The sequence below is a fragment of the Durio zibethinus genome, chromosome 18 (genome assembly GCF_047325235.1).
Source record: "Durio zibethinus cultivar Kanyao isolate XHJ-2024 chromosome 18, ASM4732523v1, whole genome shotgun sequence".
Lineage (NCBI taxonomy): Eukaryota > Viridiplantae > Streptophyta > Magnoliopsida > Malvales > Malvaceae > Durio > Durio zibethinus.
The window spans coordinates 20,484,969-20,493,930 of record NC_143179.1 but is presented as its reverse complement, the minus strand read 5'-3'; the positions used below and the strand labels follow the sequence as shown (position 1 = coordinate 20,493,930).

At 29.8% G+C, this 8,962-nt stretch overlaps 1 pseudogene; it reads right to left on the bottom strand.

The window, feature by feature from the left end:
• Positions 1-7,305: 7,305 nt before the first annotated feature.
• On the bottom strand, positions 7,306-8,349 carry LOC149513859 (lysine histidine transporter-like 8 pseudogene; annotated as a pseudogene).
• Between the last annotated feature and the right edge of the window lie 613 nt (positions 8,350-8,962).

The following is an 8,962-nucleotide window of genomic DNA, read 5'->3' as shown; positions in this document are numbered from 1 at the left end:
TTTGTTATTAAACCAAATATAAATATTTTATTATAATTTAAAAAATATGAATATTTTTCTCAAATAAATAAAAAATATGAAGTGTCATAATATATTTTAAATTTTATAAAATAATAATTTTTATAATTATAATTATAATTATTATATTTTATAATAAATTATATAAAATTAAAAATATTTATTATCACAATAATCACAACAATTGCAATAATTTTTATTATATTCGTAATAATAATAAATATAGTGCGATCGAAACCACTGATACAATCGTAATTTAAATGCCTGTTCTAATTAAGGGGAGAGAGTGACAGAAATGGAAAAGAATGAAAGTTGTACCACGTGTCAGTGTAAATTGGGATGATCTTTTGCGGTTTGGGTTTGGAAGGGGGGGGGGGGGTTTGATATGGAGAAGGAAAGGGGCGGAAAGAAAATGGAGACAAGGGCAATCCTGTCGAGTCAAATCAACACGAGAAAACGAGGGTACTCTTCAAAAAGTGCCATAAAAAGACGTGCAATTAACCACTATTAAGTCTACTATGTACTAACAGTGACAACCTGTTCCTTATGTATCACGAACCTAAAATTTTATGTCTAGATTTTTGCGTTAAATTTATGGATATCACCAATTATATTAGTTTGAAATTAGCAGAGTCTTACAAAGATTAAGAAAAATTTTTTTTAAATAAAATAGTATATGATATCTTTGAAGCAGCTATTTGATGAGTTGTTATGTTTCAAATCTTCAAGTTTTGTGTGTTACATTGTAATGCTATAATTAATTAGTAAAATGCAAGTAATAGCATAGTTAAACTTGGTGATTTCCTTGTTAAACTGCTGCAAAAATATGGTTCATTAACCAATAATCCAAATGATTCTTGACACATTTATTTATCTGATTTTTCTTTTTCCTTTTTGTTTTGTAGTGCCTTTTTATATTTCCACAGGAAGCCTGTAAAGGGAAATTATGGGCATACTTGTTTTCCTGTAACAACAAACAAAAGAAAACAATTCTCAAAGAATTTCACTGTTTTGACAGGGATTTTCACGGTTGTAGTTGAATTGAGGCCTGAATCATTTATCAGACAGCGATCTTTTTGTTTGTGATTCTTGTGTTCCATAATCGTCAAGTCCCCTTTTTTATTTCTTTTCCTCATATATATAGTTATATGCCAGCCTATATTTTGGTGATTCTTAACGTTCACAAATAAAAATCTAGCCTGCCCAGAACACTCTTTTAAGGTTACATTGTTTCAAAGTTCACATCAGTTTACATGTCTATACTGTAAAACATTGTCTGGAATTGTTATTGATTTTGTTTCAAGGTTTAGTCATTGAGATATTTCTTTAATTTGGCTACGGCTTCCGCTTACGAAATGCATTCCAAGTGCAGAAGCACATATCATATTTTTTGCTGATTTGTTGGTTTTCGGTAATGATTTCGATTATCGGTTCATAAGGGTTTGTTGGACAATGCCAACTGCCGATCGTGTTGATGATTTCTTTATAATCTGTTAGGAAAAGAATCAGAGATTAGAAACTAGATTTAATTTAATTTAGTTGGTGATTGGAAATTGGGAGTTGAAAGGTATTGATTCGATCAAACGATGCAAATATCTGGCCAGTTACATACAATCTAGACAAGGTTGTCGAATCTGTCTCTGCATTTTAATGAGTAGCGGGTTCTACATTCTCTTGGCCATGGTTGCTTTCAAAGGCAATATGCCCAGGTAAGTCCCAATTATGGCTGATTGAGCATGCTTCTATGTTGAGCTTGAGCTGCATGCTTTGTTTTTTGGTTATAGTTTGCATTAATACAGTCAATTTATGCTGTAGTGGGGAGCAAAAATGATGAGAAAATTTCAGACCCTGCTAGAATCTAACATGCATGTGCCCTACAATGATGAAGAGAACTCAAATCTGGTAGGGCATTGGGGAATTGATTGGGCAAAGGTCATGATTACAATTAAAAAGAAGGAAAAGGAATGGAAGGGGCAGCATCCGCTCTTTTTGTAGAAGTCAAAAGTGAGTGATGCTTAGGCAAGGAAGGAATATTGTCTTAGAGTATTAAAAAGCACCACAGAAATTGAAGTCAAATGTTTTAGCACTACCTTTCTTTCCAGCATCATAATTATCTTTTCTTAGTAAGCAGATTAATTTATATAAAGCCAATTTGCATTGGTTATCATTCTACTTGGCATTAGAAGCTAGCCCTGGAAGATGGCTTCTGTAAAAACAGTGTCAGCTATATGATTTTGCCTTTTTATCTGATTGAGTTAGATTTACGCGCGACATGTTAACGAAAGACATCAACTTAATGATTTTTTATTAAACACCTGACTATGACTTCAAAATGTCGGACTGGAATTTCGTATTTATTAATAATTTCTGCTATAGTAAAATGAAGTAAAGAGATAATTTTTTTTTTTTTTTGGTGGTGGATAGGCAGCAAATTATGACCCTAATTTTCTGCAGATTTTATTGTATTCTTTAGTCTTTAGCTATCTGTGAACTTACTTTATTCGTCTTGCTGAAACTTCAATGTCTTTTAGTTTACATTCACGTGTCAAAAATTACAAATATTCTGACAAGCATCATCATTACATAACTTGTCAAATATTGTTGTGCTAGACGATATGTTATATTGAGTAACTAAGCAATCGATCTCAGTAAAAAATTGTCAATCTTGCAAGTCTCAATGCTGTGTGGTCTAGCCGACAGTAATTTGGTTTATTGATAGATCGCAAAATTCTTAGTTTCAAGTGATTAAAATTTAATTTTTGATAATTTTTAATATAAAAAAGCTGCGTAGTTTTGATTAAGCATAAATTTTTGCAGTGAAGCTTTGAAGCAAATGATAATTGTTTGTTGCCTTTAATTGCAAGAAAACTTGAAAATTAAGGTTATGGCAAGATTGATGTAAAACAAAAAAATATGTTCTATAATACAAAGCAAAATTTGTACTATATATGATTTAGAATTCAAATGTTTCATCATTGGTGAAAGGACGAGCATCGTGAAATGTTATTGATTAAGCCAAGGAAGGCAACAAGCTCTTTGAGTCTTTTGTAACCATGGATATATATATATATATATATATATATATATATATATATATATATATATCCTTACAGCCGCTTGATAAAAGACTGAAACAAATTCACGTTCACTTTGATAAGGAAAGGACGAAGGACAAATTGTAGACTTATATCATTCATAGTATGAAGCCATAAAAACTTGTCTTCCACCAAGAGAAGCAAGGTACGATGTATCGTCCCTACTAACTATTAACAACTAAACGACAAGTACCGGAAACATGTTGAATAATTGCTGTCTCTCCAATGGAGTAAGAATTGAATCTTCGAAGTTGCGTTATTCATCTTTCTTGTTGTCAAACTCAAACAGATGCCTTAATAATTACTCCAGGCGTTCTTATAAGCGGGTGAAACTCATCCTTTCTTGATGTCTTATATGTTACATGGAACCTTTGAATCTCTCAATTTATAGCGGCAGAAGGCTCAGCTCAAGTTTTAATCCTTATGCAATATTCTGATATTTTATGACGAGAAGATTTAATAAAGGTTCTCAGGGTCATATTCAAGTCTACTTTATCTAAAGTTTTGAATATTTAGATCGTAATGTTCCCAATCCAGCATTAGTTAAATGTGAAAATACAGCATAATATATTAGAGTTGGCTCTGGATTTAGTGATATGTTATAGAGGATGGTGGGTGGATCTTTGTTGGAAAGAGAATGTCGTGGTACTAATAAAGAGTTATGAATTTTACATCGACTGCTCATAAAATTGGTTTTGAGATATAATTGTTTATAGTAACTTTAACTTGCTAGATATTTTTTATTGAATAGAATCTTGAGATTTTTTAGTTAAAAAAAACAATATCTTTTAGGTTATGTATAGATTTTTACAAATAATATTAAAGTGATCACTAATTCGAAGTTCAGAAACTAAGTGTTATCCCATAAGAGTCACACTATCTGGAAAGTCTGGAATAAAGTGCTATACCATGGGAACTAACTTTAAAATCTTAATGTTTGATGTGATCTTAATTTTGTGATTTTGTGTTTGGCTTGATAGGATGTTAAGTTTTAATCGGAGGAGAATGTGACATCCTTAATTCTTTTTCAAAAAAAAATATGTGGATACAACTTAATATATAAGTAAAAATTTAAATCCATATTTGTGAAAAAAATTTTATAAGACAAAATTATAAAATTTTTGAGTTAAAATAAATAATACCTCATTAATTGAGTGCAGATCTCCACATTGAGTTTCAAAAAATCAGAAGATAAAAGTTGCATATACTTATGTCGTGAAGAATAGCAATAATTCATATATCTATGTTGTGTTTTGCATAAAAATTTCGTATTATAATTCATAACACAAAAAACTAAAATATATGTTTTGGTTTTGTCAAATATATATATGATTTTTACTAAAATTTTAAATTTTGACACTATCATAATTTTTTTTGTATTATTTTTTATCATATCATAATATCGTATTTTATGTTATCAAATCTAAAACAGTTGAAGTATTTATGCCACCTCATATGCAATGAAATCCCACTCAAAAGTTCAATTTAAGTTGTTGATATACTTATCGACTCTTGTTATTTGAATTCAAAATGATTATCAAGTTCAATTTAAGTTGTTGATATACTTATTGATTCTTGTTATTTGAATTCGGAATGAATATCAGAAACAGATATATATTGATATGAGTATGATTCTTTTTTAAAATTTTTTATATATTTGGGGAATAATTCAATCTCCATGCCCATGTACGTCGGTCATATATTTGTCGGACATGGATGCTTCAACAAAAATAAGAGTTGGAGTAGCGTAGCTTCTGGATAGCGTGTAATGCCTCTCAACTGTTGGCATACGGACGTTATGTTAGCAGGCATCAGCTACCAAGACATGAATATTGGTGGATTTAGGACAGGAACACTAATCTGCACGAGTGTTTCCTGAGTCCTGACTCGCCGAAGTATCTACCTATCAATGGCCCAAGCCTTACAGACATTGTTGAGCATAAGTGCAATTTTCTCCCTTGTCCTGAAAAAAGATTTAGATGAAAATTTTTAAGTGAAGTTCACGAAATCTCTAATAAAAATGATTAAATTAAAATTAAAAATTAAAATCGATAAATTAAAAAATTTCGTTACATAAATTAAATGTATAAAATTTTAAAAAAATTTAATAAATTTTGATATATATTTTTAAATAGATATTTTTAATAAAATTATTAACAAAATTTTTATCGTTAAATAAGTATTAATCAAATTTAAATAACAAAAAATATTTTAAATAAATTTTTACTTATTATTGATCTCTATATTAAATTTTATTAATTTATTGGTTTGAATTTTTTATTAATATTTTTATTAAATTATTAAAAAAATTTTACTTAAAAAACTTCATGTAAATTTTGTTTCATATTCTGAATGCTTAATTATCTTGTTGTATGCTTCTTTATGCCATATATTGTATTCAAGAGTGGAAACCAGAATGTTCTTTTTCTTTCCTAATTATTTATCAGGATGCTAATCTCATTTATTTTTTTGTTTAAAACTGGACCCAAGTAGTGGAGTGAAAAGGTTCCTCAAATAGTTAAATATAATCTATGAAAGATTAAGGCAAAACCAGAGGCCCCCAAAGCTCTAGATGCACGCAAAGAAGGGCATGACTCAATGCATCACAAGACAAATTATATGATATCAACAAATATTTTAGAATTGATTGTGTTTAGATAATTTAAGATTTATTGAAAACGACCAAAACTTGTCGGGTTGACAATGCACTAATTTGTCTTATATGTCACCATTATCAGGCCGAAGGCTTTGTTTGATTTGTAGGAAATTGTGAAGGGGAAATATTCTCATTATTGATGAACTTATAAAAAATGAAGCTTAGTAAATAAAGTTGGTGGCCGAATTTAAAGTCATCGATTATCAGAGTTTAGACATCAAAGTTTTCAAACTGAACTGAAGAAGAAAGAAAAATTGAACTCTCTTTTGGTTGGTCTTTTTGGGCTGGTTTGATACAAAGGACATGACCCATATTCATGTGTAGATTAGGGATCAATTTGGACGCAATTGCATTCTTAAAAGTTACTGGACATCATTTGAAGAACATGGTGGTGATGCATTTGAAGCAAATTCATCACATTGAAATCTTTTTTTTTTCACTGGCAGAAATTGGTCTTGTGAAAAAATGTGATCAATTTTGGTTTTTTTCCTTTTTTGCCCTTCACATTTACTACAAAGACAATAACAGCCCAATAATTTAATTTTTTACTTTTTATTTTTTATTTTGATTTTTTTATTTAAAAAATGAAATACTTTTATTAATTTAATATAAAAATAAATTTGTATTATTTTTTCTATTATTAATTTTTAATATTTATTAACAAAACTGTTATTTTATTTAAAAACAATTTAATAATTTTTACTCTAAATATCTTGAATGATCATTTTCTTTTTCACTATAATTCTTTTATTGATACAACTAACTTGTTACCTATGTGATACATGAATTAGTTTATTTATTTAATTTAAAGTTATAATTATAAAATAATATTAAATTTTAAACAAACATATGAACAAAACATAAAGATATTATTCAAAAGTATTAAATACCTTATTTTTTGAAAATTTTAAGTGAAAATGGATGATTGATCTCTTTATAAATTATTTTTTTAATTTATATAATTGTCAATTTTAAGCTTGCAAATGATGCATTTAAATTTACAAAATAATGGAAAGTTTGAAAAATAAACACTTTCCTTGGCTTAAGGATATAAATTAGATAATGCTTAAAAATATAATAAAGTAAAATTAGTTAAATTATCACTTAGAATTAAAATTATATAATTTCATCTTTACTTCAATTATTTGCTTGTTTATATTGAGATATCCCTATTTGACGAAAAAAATTATTATGTTACAAAGTTAAAGAAAATAATATTTTTTATTTATGGATAATTGATTCAAAAAGTAAAAAAGTAATAGGTACCTAGAAATAATTTTACACAAATTTTAATATGATAAATGATATCTGTCACAATTCAAATACTAATTATATTTTCAAAATTCGGATAGCTGGGATATATGAATAACACGAAGTAGTCATAAATTAACTCACTGAAAGTGAAAACATATTTTAAAAACCTAATGACAAACATGAATAATGACATATTATTTGTTAAAATAAGACGTTCATCCAAATTGACGGAGTGAAATCTGAAATAAAATAAGCCTATACCTTCCTAAGTAATGATCAGTTTTAGTGAGGCTTGAAAAAGCTTACTTCAATACCTGTGTCAATCACGACATAAACCCCTGCTGCTATTAGTACAACGCTAAGAACAGTGCCTGAAAGCCCCAGCCCCCAATTCAGCCACCACATTAGGCTATACTTCTTAGGCTTCTTAATTTTTAGCCACATAAAACAAGGATAAGCAATGGTCACCGGCACTGCAATTCCTCCTATCAAACCTACTAGACTGCCCAAGAAAGGGATTGCCACTGCCACGAAAAAACAACCGTATCCGAACATGGCCTTGAACCGGAGCCACCATGGACATGGCTTATTCTTCCCTTTGGTGTACTTGGATTCCATATCATCGAACATCGGCATCCCATAGATTTGGAATGAGCTGACAGCATTGATTATGACAAATAAGCTTGTTAATGCTAGGACGGCTTGCGAAGTGTAACGTCCATGGTACTGATAAATTGCCGTTAACATTCCACCATTTGCAGGTATCTGAGATTGAGGGACAGCATAAAATTGATTAAGCAGTATGTATAGTCTGTCTCAGTTACCTTAAATTTATTCTTGGTTGGTGCTGTGGAAACGAAAATAGAGCATGAATTTAATTTTCAAGGGCATATATATACCTTGTGACCGTAAGCCCAATATCCTCCAATTGGGAGGGGAAACGGGCACATTGCAATGATCAAATATGCAACTTTAGTGTCTAGGGGCATGCAAGAAGGAAGTTGGGCAAGCAGTTCACAGGATTTGATTTTTGGATGCTGAAACATAACATCCCTGTAAGGAAGGACTGAAGTAACAGGAAATTGAAGTTCTCCACCGCTTTCTGTACTTTCAGTTCCAGCACAACAACAATCCACCCACTCAATAAACCTAAACAAATCCAAAAAATATATATACATTGGTGTGAAAGAGAAATATGGATGTAAATATTTATACTTTGATCCTCATGCAGTTTATGATTAATTCTAACCTTTGATCGTCACTCAGTTTCCAGAGAACGCAATTATCCCATCCTTGGGGACCCACGAGTTGTCTTAGTCTCTCCATGAGGTTTTGAAAGATGTTCATCTTAAATGACCTCCAATGATTCACAAAGGAAAAAGGTTGAAAATATAATACTTTCACAAAACTAAATCCCACTGTCAGCTAGCTAGAAACTTGTCAGAAAATCAAGAAAATGATGCAAAAAGAGACAAAAGAGAGAAAGAGAAACCTAGCAGATCCAATATCGTTGTGGCTGCTTATTTTACCGAATAAAATAGGAAAAAGAACAAACGAAGAATGCAAGACAGAACCAAAAAAAAAGAGCAAAGGTGCATACAAGGTTGAATTGATAGCAATGGTTAGCTGCATCATGATACTTTCCTCATCCTTAAACTCCCATCTGATCTGTAAAAAAAAAATGAAACAAAAAAACAAAATCTTGATTTCTATGTTCTCATTGAATGAAGATTTCAAATTTTAATTGACTCCTTATCAATTATGTTTCATTTTATTTGGACAAGGAAGCTTGGTTTGTTTTTGTTATTTTGTAGGTGAAATGCTTCGCTTGCACGAGAAAGAAGTTTAGAGAAATTTTATGAATGACACGTAAGATAATATTAATTAAATATTATTTAAAATAATTTAATATCCAAAAATTTTAAATTAAAATATATTA